Here is a 20,928-nt window from a genome sequence, read left to right on the forward strand (position 1 = left end):
ACCGTGCTGTGACAGAGTGCGTTGAACATTTTCACTGAGAGGACGGGACTGTAGCCATTGACAACGGTGATGCCCAACATACAGCTTGCCATGGAAAGGAGAAGGATTGGATGAAGATAGTAGGAAAGCAGATCGACAGAAGGGACAAAGCATCTCCATACGCTTATCTGAAATTCTCACCAATGAATTACATAAGTATCTCTATCTTTATTTTATGTTTTATTCATCTTTTAATTATCAATCCTCCATAACCATTTGAATCCGCCTGACTAAGATTTACAAGATGACCATAGCTTGCTTCATACCAACAATCTCCGTGGGATCGACCCTTACTCGCGTAAGGTTTATTACTTGGCCGACCCAGTGCACTTGCTGGTTAGTTGTGCGAAGTTGCGATAAAGAGTTGAGATTGCAATTGAGCGTACCATGTTGATGGCGCCATTGATGATCACAATTTCGTGCACCAAGTTTTTGGCGCCGTTGCCGGGGATTGTTCGAGTTTGGACAACTGACGGTTCATCTTGTTGCTTAGATTTGGTAATTTTATTTTATTTTGTTCTTCAAAGTTCTTAAGAATGAATTCTAGAGTTTCAGATGATGTTTTCATCGTCACCAAAGCTGATTGATTCTCATCAATTTAGCTCTTGAATGTAATGTACTGCTGAAGCTTGGCTAGCCATGTCTAATCTTTTTAGACTAAAGCTTTAGACTAACATTGCATGATTCCTGGAATTCTCATTAAGAATTTTGAATCCTTTATTTTTCTTTTTCCACATAATTTTCGAAAAATCAAAAAAATTTTTAAAATCATAAAAAAACCAAAAATATTCAGAACATTCAGCAGAGGAATTACACAGAAAAAGCTGGGCGTTCAAAACGCCCAGTGAGGAAGGAAAATTGGCGTTTAAACGCCAGCCAGGTAGTTTAACGCCCAAAAAGGTAGTATTTTGGGCGTTAAACGCCAGAATGGATAACATTCTGGGCATTTAATGCCAGGATGGCACAAGAGGGAAGATTTTGTTTCTAATTCAAATTTTTTTCAAGTTTTCATAATTTTTCAAAATCAAATCTTTTTCAAATCATATCTTTTCAATCATATCTTTTCAAAATCAATTTCTTTCCATTGTCAAAAATACTTGCTAACAATTAATGATTTGATTCAAAAATTTCAAGTATGTTGCTTTTTTGTTAAGAAAGGTTTAATATCTGAATCATATCTTTTAAATTTCTTGTTAGCCAAGTCATTAATTTTAAAAAATCAAATCTTTTTAAATTGTTTTTCAATCATATCTTCTTAATCACATCTTTTTCAAAATAATTTTCAATCATATCTTTTTGATTTCTAATTTCAAAATCTTTTTCAAAAATCACTTTATTTCTTTCTCAATCTTAGTTTTCGAAAATCATCAATCAAATTTTCAAAATTTCTTTTAATTGTTTTAAAATCTTTTACTTTATTTTCGAAAATTCTTCCCCTCTTCTCACATCCTTCTATTTAAGGACTAACACTCCTTCATTATCAATAATTTAAACTCTATCCCTCCTGATAAGTTCGGATTCTTCTCTTTCTACCTCCTCCTTCTATTCTTCTTTTCCTCTGACACCTCAAGGAATCTCTATACTGTGACATAGAGGATTCCATACTTTCTTGTTCTCTTCTCTTTCATATGAGCAGGAGCAAGGACAAAAGTATTCTTGTTGAGGCTGATCCTGAATCTGAAAGGACCTTGAAGCGAAAGCTAAGAGAAGCCAAAGCACAACTCTCTGGAGAGGACCTAACATAAATCTTCAAACTAGAAGAAGATATGGCAGCCGAAAACAACAACAATGCCAATAATGCAAGGAAGGTGCTTGGTGACTTTACCGCACTTACTCCCGACTTCTATGGGAGAAGCATCTCTATCCCTGCCATTGGAGCAAACAACTTTGAGCTTAAGCCTCAATTAGTTTCTCTGTTGCAACAGAATTGCAAGTTTCATGGACTTCCATTGGAAGATCCTCATAAGTTCTTAGCTGAATTCTTGCAAATCTGTGACACTGTCAAGACCAATGGGGTTGACCCTGAGGTCTACAGACTTATGCTCTTCCCTTTTGCTGTAAGAGACAGAGCTAGGACATGGTTGGACTCACAACCTAAAGAAAGCCTGAACTCTTGGGAAAAGCTAGTCAATGCCTTCTTGGCAAAATTCTTTCCACCTCAAAAATTGAGTAAGCTTAGAGTGGAAGTCCAAACCTTCAGACAGAAGGAAGGTGAATCCCTCTATGAAGCTTGGGAAAGATACAAACAATTGATCAGAAAGTGTCCTTCTGACATGCTTTCTGAATGGAGCATCATAGGTATCTTCTATGATGGTCTGTCTGAACTGTCCAAGATGTCATTGGACAGCTCTGCTGGAGGATCTCTTCATCTGAAGAAGACACCTGCAAAAGCTCAGGAACGCATTGAAATGGTTGCAAATAACCAATTCATGTACACTTCTGAAAGGAATCCTGTGAATAATGGGACAAATCAGAAGAAAGGAGTTCTTGAGATTGATACTCTGAACGCCATATTGGCTCAGAACAAAATATTGACACAGCAAGTCAATATGATTTCTCAAAGTCTGTTTGGAATGCAAGCTGCACCAGGCAGTACTAAGGACGCTTCATCTGAAGAAGAAGCTTATGATCCTGAGAACCCATCAATGGAAGAGGTGAATTACATGGGAGAACCTTATGGAAACACCTATAATCCTTCATGGAGAAATCATCCAAATCTCTCATGGTATGATCAACAGAGACCTCAACAAGGTTTCAACAATAATAATGGTGGAAGAAACAGGTTTAGCAATGGCAAGCCTTTTCCATCATCTTCTCAGCAACAGACAGAAAATTCAAAGCAGAGCCACTCCGACTTAGCAACCATGGTCTCTGATCTAATCAAAACCACTCAAAGTTTCATGACTGAAACGAGTCCTCCATTAGAAACTTGGAGGCACAAGTGGGTCAGCTGAGTAAGAAAGTTACTAAACTCCCTCCTGGTACTCTTCCAAGCAATACAGAAGAGAATCCAAAAGGAGAGTGTAAGGCCATCAACATGGCCGAATTTGGAGAGGAGAAAGAGGCAATGATCGCCACTGAGGAAGACCTCAATGGACGTCCACTGGCCTCCAATGAGTTCCCTAATAAGGAACCATGGGAATCTGAGGCTCACACTAAGACCATAGAGATTCCATTGGATTTACTTCTGCCATTCATGAGCTCGGATGAGTATTCTTCCTCTGAAGAGGACAAAGATGTCACTGAAGAGCAAGTTGCTAAGTACCTTGGAGCAATCATGAAGCTAAATGACAAGTTATTTGGTAATGAGACATGGGAGGACGAACCCCCTTTGCTCACCAAAGAACTGGATGACTTGACTAGGCAGAGACTACCTCAAAAGAGACAGGACCCTGGGAAGTTCTCAATACCTTGTACATTAGGCACCATGACCTTCGAGAAGTCTCTGTGTGACCTAGGGTCAAGCATAAACCTCATGCCTCTCTCTGTAATGGAGAAGCTAAGGATCTTTGAGGTACAAGCTGCAAGAATCTCACTAGAGATGGCAGACAATTCAAGAAAACAAGCTTATGGACTTGTAGAGGATGTTCTGGTAAAGATTGAAGACCATTACATCCCTGCTGATTTCATAGTCCTAGAGACTGGGAAGTGCATGGATGAATCCATCATCCTTGGCAGACCCTTCCTAGCCACAGCAAAGGCTGTGATTGATGTTGACAGAGGAGAATTGATCATTCAAGTGAATGAAGAATCCTTTGTGTTTAAGGCTCAAGGATATCCCTCTGTAACCATGGAGAGGAAGCATGAAGAGCTTCTCTCAAAACAGAGTTAAACAAAGCCCCCACAGTCAAACTCTAAGTTTGGTGTTGGGAGGCCACAACAAAATTCTAAGTTTGTGTTGAACCCCCACATTCAAACTCTAAGTTTGGTGTTGGGAGGTTCCAACATTACTCTGAACATCTGTGAGGCTCCATGAGGGCCCACTGTCAAGCTACTGACATTAAAAAAGCACTTGTTGGGAGGCAACCCAATGTTATATTTATCTATTTTCCATTGTTATTTTATGTTTTCTATAGGTTGATGATCATGTGAAGTCACAAAAACAGTTGAAAAAGCAAAAATAGAATGAAAAACAGAAAGAAAAACAGTACACCCTGGAGGAAAAGCTTACTGGCGTTTAAATGCCAGTAAGGGCAGCAAATGGGCGTTTAACGCCCAGTCTGGCACCATTCTGGGTGTTTAACGCCAGAAAGGGGCACCAGACTGGCGTTTAACACCAGAAAGGGGCACCAGACTGGCGTTTAACGCCAGAAAAGGGCAGCAGCCTGGCGTTTAACGCCAGGATTGGCAGAAAGGGCATTTTACACGCCGCTTAGTGCAGTGATGAGCTATCCTTGACACCTCAGGATCTGTGGACCCCACAGGATCCCCACCTACCCCACCACTCTCTCTCTTCTTCTCCCATTCACCAATCACCTCAATACCTCTTCCCAAAAAAAAAACCCACCTACCCCACCATCCAAATTCAAACCACTTTCCCTCCCAAACCCACCCATAATGGCCGAACCCTACCCCTCTCTCCACCCCTATATAAACCCTTCTTCACTCCTTCATTTTCACACAACCTAAACACTACTTCTCCCCCTTGGCCGAGCCACAAAACCCCCTCCATCTCCTCCATTTTCTTCTTCTTCTACTCCCTTCTTTCTTCTTTTGCTCGAGGACGAGCAAACCTTCTAAGTTTGGTGTGGTAAAAGCGTTGCGTTTTGTTTTTCCATAACCATTTATGGCACCTAAGGCCGGAGAAACCTCTAGTAAGAGGAAAGGGAAGGCAAAAGCTTCCACCTCCGAGTCATGAGAGATGGAGAGATTCATCTCAAGGGTGCATCAAGACCACTTCTATGAAGTTGTGGCCATGAAGAAGGTGATCCCCGAGGTCCCTTTCAAACTCAAAAAGAGTGAATATCCGGAGATCCAACATGAGATCCGAAGAAGAGGTTGGGAAGTTCTTACCAACCCCATTCAACAAGTCAGAATCTTAATGGTTCAAGAGTTTTATGCCAATGCATGGATCACCAAGAACCATGATCAAAGTGTGAACCCGGACCCAAAGAATTGGCTTACAATGGTTCGGGGGAAATGCTTAGATTTTAATCCGGAAAATGAAAGGTTGGCGTTCAACTTGCCCATGATACAAGGAGATGAACACCCCTACACTAGAAGGGTCAACTTTGATCAAAGGTTGGACCAAGTCCTCATAGACATTTGTGAAGAAGGTGCTCAATGGAAGAGAGATTCAAGAGGGAAGCCGGTTCAACTGAGAAGGCATGACCTCAAGCCCGTGGCTAGGGGATGGTTGGAGTTTTTCCAACGCTCAATCATTCCCACTAGCAACCGGTCCAAAGCTACTATAGACCGGGCTATTGTGATTCATAGCATCATGATTGGAGAGGAAGTAGAAATTCAGGAGGTTATATCCCAAGAACTTTATAAGGTGGCGAACAAGTCCTCTACCTTGGCAAGGTAAGCCTTCCCTCATCTCATTTGTCACCTCTGTAATTCAGTTGGAATTAACATAGAGGGAGACATCCTCATTGATGAGGACAAGCCCATCACTAAGAAGAGGATGGAGCAAACAAGAGATCCCACTCATGGACATGAGGAAATTCCTCATCATGAAATCCCTGAGATGCCTCAAGGGATGCACTTTCCTCCACAAAACTATTGGGAGCAAATCAACACCTCCCTAGGAGAATTGAGTTCCAACATGGGACAACTAAGGGTGGAGCACCAGGAACATTCCATCCTCCTCCATAAAATTAGAGAAGATCAAAGAATCATGAGAGAGGAGCAACAAAGACAAGGAAGAGACATTGAGGAGATCAAGCACTCCATAAGATCTTCAAGAGGAAGAACAAGCCGCCATCACTAAGGTGGACCCGCTCTTTAATCTCCTTGTTCTTTATTTTTTTGTTTTTCGAAAATTATGCTTTATGTTTTATTTATGTTTGTGTCTTATGATCATTAGTGTCTTAGTGTCTATGCCTTAAAGTTATGAATGTCCTATGAATCCATCACCTTTCTTAAGTGAAAAATGTTCTTAATTATATTGATGTGGTGGCAATACTTTTGATTTCTGAATGTATGCTTGAACAGTGCATATTTCTTTTGAATTTGTTGTTCATGAATGTTAAAATTGTTGGCTCTTGAAAGAATGATGAAAAAGGAGACATGTTAATGAGGATCTGAAAAATCATAAAAATGATTCTTGAAGCAAGAAAAAGCAGTGAATTCAAAAAAAAAGAGCAAGCAGAAAAAGCCAATAGCCCTTTAAACCAAAAGGCAATGATAAAAAAAAGGATCCAAGGCTTTGAGCATCAGTGGATAGGAGGGCCTACAGGAATAACATCCTGGCCTAAGCGGCTAAACCAAGATGTCCCTAACCATGTGCTTGTGGTGTGAAGGTGTCAAGTGAGAACTTGAGACTGAGCGGTTAAAGTCATGATCCAAAGCAAAAAGAGTGTGCTTAAGAACCCTGGACACCTCTAATTAGGGACTCTAGCAAAGCTGAGTCACAATCTGAAAAGGTTCACCCAGTTATATGTTTGTAGCATGGATGTATCCGGTGGTAATACTGGAAAACAGAGTGCTTTGGGCCACGGCCAAGACTCATAAAGTAGCTGTGTTCAAGAATCATCATACTTAACTAGGAGAATCAATAACACTATCTGGATTCTGAGTTCCTATAGAAGCCAATCATTCTGAACTTCAAAGGATAAAGTGAGATGCCAAAACTGTTCAGAGGCAAAAAGCTAAAAGTCCCGCTCATCTAATTAATACTGATCTTCATAGATGTTTTTGGAATTCATTGTATATTCTCTTCTTTTTATCCTATTTGATTTTTAGTTGCTTGGGGACAAGCAAAAATTTAAGTTTGGTGTTGTGATGAGCGGATAATTTATACGCCTTTTGGCATTGTTTTTAGTATATTTTTATTATGTTTTAGTTAGTTTTTATTATATTTTTATTAGTTTTTATTTAAAAATTCACTTTTCTGGACTTTACTATGAGTTTGTGTATTTTTCTGTGATTTCAGGTATTTTCTGGCTGAAATTGAGGGACCTGAGCAAAAATTTGATTCAGATGCTGTTGGATTCTGACCTCCTTGCACTCGAAGTGGATTTTCTGGAGCTACAGAAGCCCAATTGGCGCGCTCTCAATTGCCTTGGAAAGTAGACATCCAGGGCTTTCCAGAAAAATATTAGTCCATACTTTGCCCGAGATTTGATGGCTCAAACAGGAGTTCCAAGTCAGCTTCAGAATTTCCAGCGTTAAACGCCGGAACTGGCACAAAAGTGGGAGTTAAATGCCCAAACTGGCACAAAAGCTGGCGTTTAACTCCAAGAAAAGTCTCTACACATGAAAGCTTTAATGCTCAGCCCAAGCACACACCCAGTGGTCCCGGAAGTGGATTTTTACGTCATTTACTCATTTTTGTAAACCCTAAGCTACTAGTTCTCTATAAATAGGACCTTTTGCTATTGTATTTTCATCTTTGGATGTCTAGTTCTTAGATCATGGGGGCTGGCCTCTCGGCCATGTCTAGACCTTGTTCTTATGTATTTTCAACGGTAGAGTTTCTACACACCATAGATTAAGGTGTGGAGCTCTGCTGTACCTCGAGTATTAATGCAATTACTATTGTTCTTCCATTCAATTCAGCTTATTCTTGTTCTAAGATATTCATTCGCACCGAAGAACATGATGAATGTGATGATTATGTGACGCTCATCATCATTCTCACTTATGAACGCGTGCCTGACAACCACTTCCGTTCTACATGCAACAAGGCTTGAATGTTTATCTCTTGGATTCCTTAATCAGAATCTTCGTGGTATAAGTTAGAATTCATTGGCGGCCATTCTTGAGAATCCGGAAGGTCTAAACCTTGTCTGTGGTATTCTGAGTTGGATTCAGGGATTGAATGACTGTGACGAGCTTCAAACTCGCGATTGTGGGGCGTTAGTGACAGACGCAAAAGAATCACTGGATTCTATTCCGACATGATCGAGAACCGACAGATGAATAGTCGTGCTATGACAGAGCGCATTGAACATTTTCACTGAGAGGACGGGACTGTAGCCATTGACAACGGTGATGCCCAACATACAGCTTGCCATGGAAAGGAGTAAGAAGGATTGGATGAAGACAGTAGGAAAGCAGAGAGACGGAAGGGACAAAGCATCTCCATACGCTTATCTGAAATTCTCACCAATGAATTACATAAGTATCTCTATCTTTATTTTATGTTTTATTCATATTTTAATTATCAATCCTCCATAACCATTTGAATCCGCCTGACTAAGATTTACAAGATGACCATAGCTTGCTTCATACCAACAATCTTCGTGGGATCGACCCTTACTCGCGTAAGGTTTATTACTTGGACGACCCAGTGCACTTGCTGGTTAGTTGTGCGAAGTTGTGATAAAGAGTTGAGATTGCAATTGAGCGTACCATGTTGATGGCGCCATTGATGATCAGAATTTCGTGCACCACCTCCCAATTAGCGCTTCTTTAATGTCAATAGCTTGACAGCGAGCTCTCATGGAGCTTCACAGATATTCAGAGCATGGTTGGGGTCCCCCAACACCAAACTTAGAGTTTGAACGTGAGGGCTTTGGTTGACTCTGTATTGAGAGAAGCTTTTCATGCTTCCTCCCCATGTGTACAGAAGGAGATCCTTGAGCCTTAAACACAAGGTAGTCCTCATTCACTTGAAGGACCAACTCTCCTCTGTCAACATCAATCACAGTTTTTGCTGTGGCTAGGAAGGGTCTGCCAAGGATGATGGATTCATCCTTATTCTTCCCAGTGTCCAGGATTATGAAGTCAGCAGGGATGTAAAGGCCCTCAACCTTCACTAAAACATCCTCTACAAGTCCATAAGACTGTTTAATGGATTTGTCTGCCATCTTTAGTGAGATTCTTGCAGCTTATACCTCAAAGATTCTCAGTTTCTCCATTACAGAGAGTGGTATGAGATTTATGCCTGACCCCAGGTCACTCAGAGCCTTCTCAAAGGTCATGGTGCCTATGGTACAGGGTATTAAGAATTTTTGGGATCCGGTTTCTTCTGAGGAAATGTCTGCCTAATCAAGTCATTCAGTTCATTAGTGAGCAAGGGAGTTCATCCTCCCAAGTCTCATTACCAAATAACTTGGCATTCAGCTTTATGATTGCTCCAAGGTACTTAGCAACTTGCTCTTCAGTAATATCTTCATCCTCTTCAGAGGAAGAATACTCATCAGAGTTCATGAATGGCAGAAGTAGGTTCAATAGAATCTCTATGGTCTCTGTATGAGCCTCAGATTCCCTTGGTTCCTCAAAGGGGAACTTCTTTTCATTCAGAGGATATCCCATGAGGTTTTTCTCAATGGGAATCATGTCCTCCTCACTCTCTCCAGGTTCGGCCATGTTGGTCATGGTTATGGCCTTGCACTCTCTCTTGGGATTTTTTTCTGTATTGCTTGGGAGAGTGCTAGGAGGAGTTTCAGTAACCTTTTTACTTAGCTGACCCACTTTTGCCTCCAAATTTCTAATGGAGGATCTTGTTTTATTCATGAAACTTAGTGTGGTCTTAGATAGATCAGAGACTTTGGTTGCTAAGCCAGAATGACTCTACTCAGAGTTCTCTGTCTGTTGTTGAGAAGATGATGGAAAAGGCTTGCTATTTGTAAACCTATTTCTTCCACCATTATTGTTGTTTTGAAGCCTTGTTGAGGCTTCTGTTGGTCCTTCCATGAGAGATTTGGATGATTTCTCCATGAAGAATTATAGGTGTTTCCATAGGGTTCTCCCATGTAATTCACCTCTTCCATTGCAGGGTTCTCAGGATCATAAGCTTCTTCTTCAGAAGATGCTTCTTTATTACTGCTGGATGCAGCTTGCAATCCAGTCAGATACTGAGAAATCATAGACTTGCTGAGTCAATAATTTGTTCTGAGCCAATATGGTATTCAGAGTATCAATCTCAAGAACTCCTTTCTTCTGAGTTGTCCCATTGTTCACAGGATTTCTTTCAAAAGTGTACATGAACTGATTATTTGCAACCATTTCAATGAGTTCCTAGGCTTCTGCAGGCGTTTTCTTCAGATGAATAGATCCGCCTGCAGAATAACCATCATAGAAAATACCTATGATGCTCCATTCGGAAAGCCTGTCAGAAGGACACCTTCTGATCAATTGCTTGTATCTTTCCCAAGCTTCATAGAGGGATTCACCTTCCTTCTGTTTGAAGGTTTGAACTTCCACTCTAAGCTTACTCATCTTTTTAGGTGGAAAAATTTAGCTAAGAAGGCATTGACCAGCGTTTTCCAAGAGTTCAGGCTGTCTCTAGGTTGTGAGTTTAACTATATACTAGCTCTGTCTCTTACAGCAAAAGGGAAAGACATAAGTCTGTAGACCTCGGGATCAACTCCATTGGTCTTAACAGTGTCACAGATTTGCAAAAATTTAGCCAAGAACTGATGAGGATCTTCCAATGGAAGTCCATGAAACTTGGAATTCTGTTGCATCACAAAAACTAATTGAGGCTTAAGCTCAAAGTTGTTTGCTCCAATGGTAGGAATAGAGATGCTTCTCCCATAGAAGTCGAGAGTTGGTGCAGTAAAGTCACCAAGTACCTTCCTTGCATTGTTGTTGTTGGGTTTGGCCATCGCTGTTTTGTCTGCGTCCTTTTCGAAATTTTCTGCCAGGTTCTCTTCAGAGTGTTGTGCTTTAGCTGCTCTTAGCTTCCTCTTCAAGGTCCTTTCAGGTTCAGGATCAACTTCAACAAGAATGCCTTTGTCCTTGTTCCTGCTCATATGAAAGAGAAGAGAACAAGAAAGTATAGAATCCTCTATGTTACAGTATAGAGATTCCTTGATGTGTCTGAGGAAAAGAAGAATAGAAGGATGAGGTAGAGAGAAGAATTCAAACTTATAGAGAGGGACGAGGTCCGAATTATTAAAGGAGGATAAGTGTTAGTGATCAAATAGAAAGAGATGGGAGAGAGAGAATTTTCGAAAATTTGTAAATAAAATAAAATTAGAGTTTAAAATAATTAGTTAATTAAAAAGAATTTTGAAGAGAGATGTTAGTGATTTTCGAAAATTAAAAGTGAGAAAAGTAGTTAGTTGGTTTTAAAAAAGATAAGAAATAATAAATTTTGAAAAGATAAGAAGTTAGAAAGAGATTTTGAAATTAGAATTTAAAAAGATGTGATTTGAAAAAGATATGATTTAAAAAGAAATGATTGAAAACAATTAAAAAAAGATTTGATTTTTAAAATTAATGACTTGACTAACAAGAAATTAAAAGACATGATTCTAAAATTCAAATATTGAACCTTTATTAACAAGAAAGTAACAAACTTGAAATTTTTGAATCACAACATTAATTGTTAGCAAGGATTTTGAAAATATTAAAAGAAAAATAAAAAAGATTTGTTTTTGAAAAAGATATGATTGATAAGAGAGGATATAAAAAAGATAGGATTTTGAAAAATTAGTTTTAAAACTTGAAAATTTTGAAAAAGATTTGAATTGAAAACAAAATTACCTCCCTGGTGCTATCCTGGCCTTAAACGCCCAGAATGGTATCCATTCTGGCGTTTAATGCCCACTTTGCTACCACCTTGGGCGTTAAACGCCCAGCCAGGTACCCTGGCTGGCGTTTAAACGATAGAAATTCTTCTTTACTGGGCATTTTGAATGCCCAGCTTTTTCTCTGTGATTCCTCTGCTGTATGTTCTAAATCTTCAATTCTCTGTATTATTGACTTGAAAAGACAAAATTTTGAATTTTTTTGAATTTTTAATGATGAGAGAGAAAAACAACAGAATGAAATTAAACATGAAAAACTAAGATCAAAACAAGGAAAGCATGCAAGAACACTTTGAATGTCAAGATGAATACCAAGAACACTTTGAAGGTCATGATGAACATCAAGAACACATTTTTGAAAATTTTTAAGAAAAGAAAGACATGTAAGACACCAAACTTAGAAGTTTTCATACTAGAGACACTAACAATTTGAGAATGCACATGAGAAACAACAGAAGACACAAAACAAGAGAATTTAAAGATCAGACAAAGAAAATCATCAAGAACAACTTGAAGATCAATGAAGAACACAATGCATATATTTTCGAAAAATACAAGAAAAATAGAAACATGCAATTGACACCAAACTTGAAATTTGACACTAGACTCAAACAAGAAACACAAATTATTTTTGATTTTATGATTTTATAATTTTTTTATATTTTTTTCAAAAATTATTTTGAAAAAGAAAATAAGAAACTCAAAATTTTTTAATAACAATTCCAGGAATCATGCAATGTTAGTCTAAAGCTTCAGTCTAAAAAGATTAGACATGGCTAGCCAAGCTTTAGCAGGACATTACATACAACAGCCAAATTAATGGGAATCAACTACCTCCTGTGATGATAAAAGCATCATCTGAAACTCTAGAATTCATTCTTAAAAATTTTAAAGAACTAAATAAAAAAAAGAAAATTACGTAATCTGAGCAACAAGATGAACCGTCAGTTGTCCAAACTCGAACAATCCCCAGCAACGACGCCAAAAACTTGGTACACGAAATTGTGATTCACACACTTTCTTCACAACTCCGTGCAGCTGACCAGCAAGTGAACTGGGTCGTCCAAGTAATACCTTACATGAGTAAAGGTCGATCCCACAGAGATTGTCGGCTTGAAGCAAGCTATGGTCATCTTTTAAATCTCAGTCAGGCAGATTTAAATGGTTATGGAATTTTGATAATTAAAAGAAAAATAAAATATAAAATAGGATAGAGATACTTATGTAATTCATTGGTAGGAATTTTAGATAAGCATATGGAGATTCTTTGTTCCTTTTGAATCCCTGCTTTCCTACTGCTTTCATCCAGTCATGTGTACTCCTTTCCATGGCAAGCTGTATGTTGGGGGATCACCGTTGTCAATGGCTACTGTCTGTCCTCTTAGTGAAAATGGTCCGGCTACGGGTTACGTAGGGCTAATCATCTATCGATTCTCACTTGTGTTGGAATAAGATCTAATGATCCTTTTGCGCACTGTCACTGCGCCCAGCACTCGTGAGTTTGAACCTCGTCACAGTCATCCCATCCTAGATCCTACTCAGAATAGCACAGACAAGGTTTAGACTTTCCGGATCTCAAGAATGCTGCCAATTGATTCTAGCTTATACCATGAATACTCTGATCTCACGGAATGGAAGGCTCTGTTTTCAGGAGAGGCAACCATACGTCGGGGACCAGGAGGCCAAGAGATATACATTCAAGCTTGTTTTCAGGTAGAACGGAAGTCGTTGTCAAGCACGCGTTCATAAGTCAGAATGGTGATGAGTGTCACTTGATCATCACATTCATCATGTTGAAGTGCGAATGAATATCTTAGAACAAGAATAAGCTTGAATTGAATAGAAAATAGTAGTAATTGTATTAATTCATGAGGAACAGCAGAGCTCCACATCTTAATCTATGAGGTGTAGAAACTCCACCGTTGAAAATACATAACTGATGAAGGTCCAGGCATGGCTAAATGGCCAACCCCCTAAACATGATCAAGAGATAAACAGTGATACAAAGATAGTCTCCAAAATGATCTAAAGATCTCCTGATATGAAAATACAATAGTAAAAGGTCCTATTTATAATGAACTAGTAACCTAGGGTTTACAGAAATAAGTAAATGATGTAGAAATCCACTTCCGGGGCCCACTTGGTGTGTGCTTGGGCTGAGCATTGAAGCTTTCACGTGCAGAGGCTTTTCTTGGAGTTAAACGCCAGCTCTGGTGCCAGTTTGGGCGTTTAACTCCAGCTTTTATGCCAGTTCTGGCGTTTAACGCCAGAAAATGGTAGAAAGTTGGCATTAAAACGCCAGTTTGCGTTATCAAAACTCGGACAAAGAATGGACTATTATATATTTCTGGAAAGCCCAAGATGTCTACTTTCCAACGCAATTGAGAGCCCGCCAATTGGGCTTTTGTAGCCTCAGAAAATCCATTTCGAGTGCAGGGAGGTCAGAATCCAACAACATCTGCAGTCCTTTTTCAGCCTCTGAATCAGATTTTTACTCAGGTCCCTCAATTTCAGCCAAAAAATACCTGAAATCACAGCAAAACACACAAACTCATAGTAAAGTCCAGAAATATGATTTTTTCATAAAAACTAATAATTATATACTAAAAACTAACTAAATCATACTAAAAACTACCTAAAAATAATGCCAAAAAGCGTATAAATTATCCGCTCATCAGATGTTAAAGGCTTCGTATGTGTTTACTTCTTAGAAAAAGCAATACTTGTGTTTTTCTACTTTGACTCATGCAAAAATCTTTTCATAGAAAATCATTTATAATTAAATTCCAATTCCTTGGTAATCTAATTTCTCTTAACTTATTTAATCGCCAATACCTTGGTCAACTAATTAAGAGAAGAGGTTAAGCAATTTAAAACCTCACAACTTTCAAAATACTATTCCTAGTCAAGTTGAAAATCATGAGAAAGAGTTTCAAGCTAATTCCAATATTATATTTTTTAAAGTAATAATAGAATCTAAGACAAAATTAAAATATTTTCTAATACTTCTAACCATTTAAGATGAAGAAGGAGTCTCAATCTTGAAAAAGTAGAAAAGCATGAATCAAAATAAAGAAAACACTTGCATTACTAATCCATAAAATCAAACAAAGCTCCTAACCTTTAACAAGAGGAGGTTTAATTACTCATGGTATTAAAGAAAACAACCTAAAACTAAAGAGTTTCTTGATCAATAGATTCCAAGATAATCTCTGTGAACCATGTTCACTTATTTATATTCTAACTTCCTAACTAATTGAAATTCAAAAACTAATCTTATATTCCTATCTTCGAAGAGTAAGATAACAACTTATTCAAATTCAAAACAATAATTAAAATCTAATCTAAACTAAATACTAACAACCAAATCTTATCTTTCTAAGAGAAGTTGATGCTAACTAATTAATTAAATCTTGAATCTAGGGTTGATTTTAGAGCTTCCTGGGAGTGGATTATAATCTTGGCGTTGGGCTCCATGGATTGGCGCTGGGCTTTGAACAATTCTGGGCCACTGAGAGTTGAAATTTTATTCAGAGCTGGGCTCCGGGATTAGGTGCTGGGTGCCCAGCACATTTGGGGTTGGTGGTGCTGGGTGCCACTTCTTGAAGTTGGGCGCCAGCCCAATTTGGCTTCTCCCAGGCACGAAGGCACTAGGGTTGGAGTGCAGGAGTTGGGCACCCATTTTGGGCACTGGGTGCCGGTACAGGGGCACTGGGCGCCTATTCTTGGAATTGGGCTTGGTCTCTTCAAGCCTGGTGCCATCCTTAGATGTGCACTTGTATTTTCTTATAAATTTCATCCTGATTTGCCTTAAACATGGCTTGAAAATACAATCATTCTAAAACAACTCTAAACATATGATTAGTCATAAATACTTTACTAAAATCATAAGAACTTTAATTCAAATCTAAGAAAATAAATTAAAAATAAACCTAAAAATAACTAAAGATGTCTAAGCATTAGATTATAAACCTCATCTACCATATTCATATGACTTTCACCCTCAACATTTTCTTCAACAACAATACTCTTAAAATCCATCGTACCACCACCAATTACCTCCATGGGATCCAAATCCATATCCACTTTACCATCACCACCCTTATGAGCCTACCACCCTTTGCACCATAACCATTCTAACATCATCACTCCCATAATCCTTATAAACCACCTCCTATGCACCATGAATTTCTCCAATATGACCAACCTTTTTTTTCACCAAAACCCTTAATAGAAGAAGCTTTTTAACTATTGATCCAAGAATAAAAAGAGCTTCAAGCTATCATAAAACGGGGAGATGAACAACTGAACCACCTCAAGAAATTGATGGACTCGATTGTTACAATTCTACCTACCAATATTGGGAGCTCATTACTTCAACTAGTCTCCGTGTTCTTCGAATGGATCTCTTAGTTGTTGAGAGGGTTGCCCAAAAGCAGTATATAAAGCATACCCAGTAAAACTTACAAGTAAACCAGATATAGAGATAGCAACTAGGGTTGCTGTTTCCATTTCTTTAGATCTACTTGTTTCACTCCGATAGTATCATAAATCGAGTCAATGCATAGGAAATAAATGCATTTCAATACTATTACCTTTCTCCGCTGCCAGATAAGTTGGCTAACCGTGGCCCTACTCCTTTCATGCCTCCCCCAAAATACATCCACTCTGTAAACTCTCTACTCTTGTATGACAATTGGATGTATGTGTGAAAATAGAGTCGACCAAGAGAGGGGCGTCGAAGAAAGCATGGAACCTCAAGTAAAAGAAGAGGAGTTGATGAGTGAATTGTAACAAGAGGAGGATGAGTTCATTGAATCGGAAGGAGTGGCTTATTAATGATGCATTTGATGCTTGGTGATGCTTGTTTGTTTTTTACTATTATTTTTATCACCAAGTTTATGCACCTATGCGTTAAGGACATGCTCGAACATAAATTATTTGAATGTTTGTACTTCATAACTTAGGTTATTCTCTTGAACTAGGCATATTGAATTGGAATTGTGAAGTTGGATTGTGCGCTCACCTATTGACATCCTCTTGAAAATTTTCTAATTATATTGAGCCATACTTGCCATGTAATTTATTTTAACTTCTCTCTTTGCTTTACTAGGTTATATAGCAGCCATGTTTCTCCATTCTATGTTAAGTAGGTATTGTGTGCAAAATTGAAATTATTGTATTGATTGGGGTGTGCATTCAATATTTCACTATGCAAGTGTTATTTAAAGTACCTTAGGCACTCTAAAGTGTGTGAATTGCATATTTCTTTTGTATATTTGTCGAATTGACCTTTCAAATGCTAGTGTGTGAGTTCTAAACTGCACACAAACTTAGAATTCACACACTATCATTCTTCAATGTCACAAACTCATATATTCACTTCATCCTAGTGACCATAATCTTAGCTTAAGTTGTACCTCCTTGATTATGCAAATTTGATTTATCATTTGAATATACTTGCTCCTCATTGCCGGTGTCTTGAACTGTGCTTATAAGGCTGTAAGTCTCTTGATATTATGATTTAAGATATTTCTTCCACATACTTTCCTTTCAACATGAGTCGTTAGTGAACTTCCAAGAGTATGAATGGGAAAACACCCGAAAGGTGCATCAATGCCTCCTTGGATGATGCAGACAAAGAGCAACCCACTAATGCCCCCAACCGCTTAAAAAACAAGTACGCGAAGGACCTTTTTTTGAACTTGTACTCCAAGAGGAATCTTTATTTTGAGGGACCATTAGCAGTGAATGACAACATCCATCAGTATGTCAATGGTCCCATGGGTAAATAAGGATGGAACTTTCTGACTCAAGGACCCAGAGGGAGAGTTTGCCCTCACCTAGTTAGAGAGTTTTATGCCAATTTCAATGAGGACGAAATAGGGCAAGTGTTTCTTTGAGGTCAAGTAATTCTCGTGAAGTGGGATAACATAAAAAATATTCTCAATATTCCATGGTCTTCACGAGGAAAGGATGAGTATGCTAAGTTGATAACCCTTCCTTTGGATAAGGTGCCATGCAATGCTATTCTTTGGAAGCTTTGTGAGGCAAACTCCGATTGCCCTTACAACTCCAACGTGGTTTGACTTAGATAGGAGGGAAGCCAGCTTACTAAGGAGGCCACCACGTGGCTCTATGTCATCTTCAGCTACGTCCATTGATGACACATTATCTTAAGCAATTTCTTTAGTTCTTTTTCATTTATTTTCTTAGGATTTAAACAAATTTATTAAGTTTTTTAATAGAATTTAATAAATAGTCAAATATTTGTAGTTGTGATAGTGTTTTGGAGTTTTCAGGAGTTTTTGGTTAGAAAATGGTGTGCAAATCTCCATGCTTTGTACAACTGAACTAGCAAGTGCACTGGGTCGTCCAAGTAATACCTGAGTGAGTTAGGGTCGATCCCACGAGGATTGTGGTTTAAAGCAAGCTATGGTTATCTTGCAGATCCTAGTTAGGTGAGTAGGAGATGTTGGTATGTTACTTTTAATTGCATAGAATGAAAAAAGAAAAAAAGGTAATCAGAACTCAGAAGTCGTGTAAACTATGATAAGAAGGTGGTTAAGGCTTGGAGATGCTTTGTCCTTCTGGATTAATTCTGGTATTACTGTCTTCTTCAATTGTGAATGATTTCTTCTATGGCAGGTGATGAGCGGATAATTTATATGCTTTTTGGCATTGTTTTTAGTATGTTTTTAGTATGTTTTAATTAGTTTTTATTATATTTTTATTAGTTTTTATTTAAAATTCACTTTTCTAGACTTTACTATGAGTTTGTGTGTTTTTCTGTGATTTTAGGTATTTTCTGGCTGAAATTGAGGGACCTGAGCAAAAATCTGATTCAGAGGCTAAAAAGGACTACAGATGCTGTTGGATTTTGACCTCCCTGCACTCGAAGTGGATTTTCTGGAGCTACAGAAGCCAAATTGGTGCGATCTCAATTGCGTTGGAAAGTAGACATCCTGGGCTTTCCAGCAATATATAATAGTCCATACTTTGCCCAAGAATTGATGGCCCAAACCAGTGTTTCAAATCAGCTTCAGAATTCCCGGCGTTTAACTCCGGAATTGGCACAAAAGTTGGAGTTAAACGCCCAAACTGGCACAAAAGCTGGCATTTAACTCCAGGAAAAGTCTCTAAATATGATAGCTTCAATACTCAGCCTAATCACACACCAAGTGGACCCCGGATGAGGATTTTTACGTCATTTACTCATTCTTGTAAATCCTAGGTTACTAGTTCACCATAAATAGGACTTTTTGCTATTGTATCTGGACCTCATGACATTTTACACGTTTTATATTGTATCTTCTACGGCATGAGTCTCTAAACCCCATGGTTGGGGGTGAGGAGCTCTGCTGTGTCTTGATGGATTAATGCAATTACTACTATTTTTCATTCAATCACGCTTGCTTCTGTTCTAAGATATCACTTGTTCCTCAACTTGATGAATGTGATGATCCGTGACACTCATCATCATTCTCACCTATGAACGTGTGCCTGACAACCACCTCCATTCTACCTTAGATTGAGTGGATATCTCTTGGATTCCTTAATCAGAATCTTCGTGGTATAAGCTAGAATCCATTGGCAGCCATTCTTGAGAATCCGGAAGGTCTAAACCTTGTCTGTGGTATTCTGAGTAGGATTCAAGGATTGAATGACTATGACGAGCTTCAAACTCACGAGTGTTGGGCGTAGTAACAGACGCAAACGGATCAATGGATCCTATTCCAGCATGATCGAGAACCGACAGATGATTAGCCGTGCTGTGACAGAGCGTGTTGAACATTTTCACTGAGAGGATGGGAGGTAGCAATTGACAACGGTGAAACCCAATATATAGCTTGCCATGGAAGGGGCCTCGCGTGCTTGAAGAAGAAGACAGTAGGAAAGCAGAGATTCGGAAGATAGAGCATCTCCAAAACCTCAACCTGTTCTCCATTACTGCAAAACAAGTATTTATTTCATGTTCTTTTACTTTTTACAATTAAATCTGAGAATTATTGATATCCTGACTAAGAGTTACAAGGTAACCATAGCTTGCTTCAAGCCGACAATCTCCGTGGGATCGACCCTTACTCACGTAAGGTATTACTTGGACGACCCAGTGCACTTGCTGGTTAGTTGTGCGGAATTACAAAAGTGTGATTGTGATTTCGTGCACCAAGTTTTTGGCACCGTTGCCGGGGACTGTTCGAGTTTGGACAACTGACAGTCTATCTTGTTGCTTAGATTAGGAATATTTTATTTTTGTTGGTTTAGAGTCTTTTATTTGAGTCTAGTTTCATATTTTAAGTTTGGTGTCAATTGCATGATTTTGCTTTCTCTTAATTTTTTTGAAATTACATAATCTTAGCTGTTTCTTTACCTATAAAAATTCTAAGTTTGGTGTCTTCTTTGTGTTTTCCTTTAAAATTTTGAAAATTTGTGTTTGATTTTCTAAAAATTTTAAGTTTGGTGTCATTTTGTTGTTTTCTCTTTCCTCATTTCAAAAATCAAATCTTTTTCAAAATAATTTTCAATCATATCTTCTTAATTGCTAATTCCAAAATCTTTTTAATTAATTAATTAATTTAGTTTTCAATTTGCTTTGATTTTATTCCTTTTGGTTTTTCAAATTTTTATTTTAATTTTCATTCATTTTAGTTTATTATTTTCGGTTACTCTTAATATATATATATATATATATATATATATATATATATATATAATAATAATAATAATATCCACATCATCTCCCTTTCTCCATCATGGACCTATGTGGAATTGAGCAGTCCAAAAGGACTCTGGGGTCATATGCTAACCCCATTACAGCTGCATATAGGAGTAGTATCTGTATACCTCCCATTAAAGCAAGCAGCTTTGAGCTAAATCCTCAACTCATTATCATGGTGCAGCAAAATTGCCAGTATTTCGGTCTTCCACAGGAATAACCTACTGAGTTTCTGGCACAGTTCTTACAAATTGCTGACACAGTACATGATAAAGAAGTGGATCAGGATGTCTACAGATTGTTACTATTTCCATTTGCTGTAAAAGATCAAGCTAAGAGGTGGTTGAATAACCAACCCACAGCAAGCATAAAAACATGAAGACAGTTATCAGACAAATTCCTGAATCAATTTTATCCTCCAAAAAGGATGACACAGCTAAGGCTGGACATCCAAGGCTTTAAACAAGAGGATAATAAATCCCTTTATAATGCCTGGGAGAGGTATAGAGGTATGCTAAGGAAATG

The 20,928-nt window shown here is 38.3% G+C and overlaps 2 non-coding genes across 2 annotated transcripts; one reads left to right on the forward strand and one right to left on the reverse strand.

Moving 5' to 3' along the window:
• Positions 1-2,210: 2,210 nt before the first annotated feature.
• LOC112711586 (small nucleolar RNA R71) lies at positions 2,211-2,318 on the reverse strand. The gene has a single exon (XR_003157540.1). It is a non-coding gene; the product is annotated as a small nucleolar RNA R71 (small nucleolar RNA).
• A 7,937-nt stretch (positions 2,319-10,255) lies between these two features.
• LOC112715509 (small nucleolar RNA R71) lies at positions 10,256-10,362 on the forward strand. Its single transcript, XR_003159745.1, has one exon. It is a non-coding gene; the product is annotated as a small nucleolar RNA R71 (small nucleolar RNA).
• Positions 10,363-20,928: the final 10,566 nt, after the last annotated feature.

The sequence above is a fragment of the Arachis hypogaea genome, chromosome 1, assembly GCF_003086295.3.
Source record: "Arachis hypogaea cultivar Tifrunner chromosome 1, arahy.Tifrunner.gnm2.J5K5, whole genome shotgun sequence".
NCBI lineage: Eukaryota > Viridiplantae > Streptophyta > Magnoliopsida > Fabales > Fabaceae > Arachis > Arachis hypogaea.